The 1,211-nt window shown below is 37.1% G+C and overlaps 1 protein-coding gene and 1 long non-coding RNA gene across 3 annotated transcripts in view; one reads left to right on the forward strand and one right to left on the reverse strand.

Annotated features, from left to right (window-relative positions):
- The window catches only part of LOC118320972, a 76,568-nt gene that overhangs the window by 51,939 nt on the left and 23,418 nt on the right, over window positions 1-1,211 (forward strand). The window lies entirely within an intron of this gene.
- The window catches only part of znf536 (zinc finger protein 536), a 179,602-nt gene that overhangs the window by 14,229 nt on the left and 164,162 nt on the right, over window positions 1-1,211 (reverse strand). The gene's annotated exons all lie outside the window — the stretch shown is intronic.

The raw sequence follows: 1,211 nt of genomic DNA on the forward strand, positions 1-1,211 counted from the left end.
AATATTTTACAATTAGAGGAGACAAGATGGAGCTGGGGGCCATCTATCTCCCTTACACCACATGATCATCGATTCATAAGAGCTGAGGAGAGAGGAAAGAGGGAGGCCGTAGCACACTAGCCCTGCGTGTAAAACACACGCTCACAAACACACTTTCAGAGCCCGGGTACACGCTGACACTCACACGCGCAGACGTTAACACACCCACATACATAAGCACAGATGCTTAGCAGGAAACAGAAGGATGCATGAGAATGAGGGGACAAGCTGTTACATTAGCATTTGTTAGTTTATGTTGTGCTTAAAATCAGGGCTGCGGCTGACAGTTGTTTTTTTATCGATCATTCTACCAATTCATTTCTTAATTCATTAATTGTTTGGTTATAACATGTCAGAAAATAGTGATTACACATTCGCAGACTCCAACCAGCAGTCCAAAACCTAAGGATAATCAAATTATTGTGATATAAAAATAGAAAAACAGAAAATTCTCACATTTAAGATGCTGGAATCAGAGACAATTTGGCATTTTAGATTTGAAAAATTATGGCATTAAATTTTCTGTTGATTAACACTTACTCTGTACTCTGTACTATACAACATAGTCTAGTGTCAGGGCTGTATTGTGTATGAAGCAAAAAAGTTGTACAAATCAGTAGTTTAATGCATGTGACAACGCATATTTATTTATTATAGCAGAATTTATTTTAGAATTAGTTTTGGAACCATCACATGCACAAAACCACAACACATAATGTAGTTTTTTAAGTGCCTATGAGTAAGAAGCCAAGTCCCTGCTAGCTGCTGGAGTGTTTCTGTGACCCTCTGAGGAGGAAGGCAGAGCCAGGATTTTGAAATTACCCCAAGTCCAAGTCCCTTGTAGCCGAAAATAACGTCTCAAATTGTATTACATTGTTGGATTTAAAAAAATATATATATTATTAAGTTTGTGATGAGTTTATTTAAATAACCCAGTTAACTGATCAGTTATTTTGTCTTTGAATGAAAGATTAAATGCTACTTGAAAGCCCTCTACACACTGCCACGAATAACATTCTTATGGGGAAATGATAAATTATCTGTTTATTTGCAACTTTGCCTGAAAGTAATTCAATTTTAACAACACAAGGTTGGTAAAACCCCCACATCCCCTTAACACACTCAATGACATTCACTGTCTCTTTCTGCAATGCAACATGCAACTTCCTCAG

The sequence above is a fragment of the Morone saxatilis genome, unplaced genomic scaffold (assembly GCF_004916995.1).
Source record: "Morone saxatilis isolate NCDOM2014 unplaced genomic scaffold, NCSU_SB_2.0 Contig11, whole genome shotgun sequence".
NCBI lineage: Eukaryota > Metazoa > Chordata > Actinopteri > Moronidae > Morone > Morone saxatilis.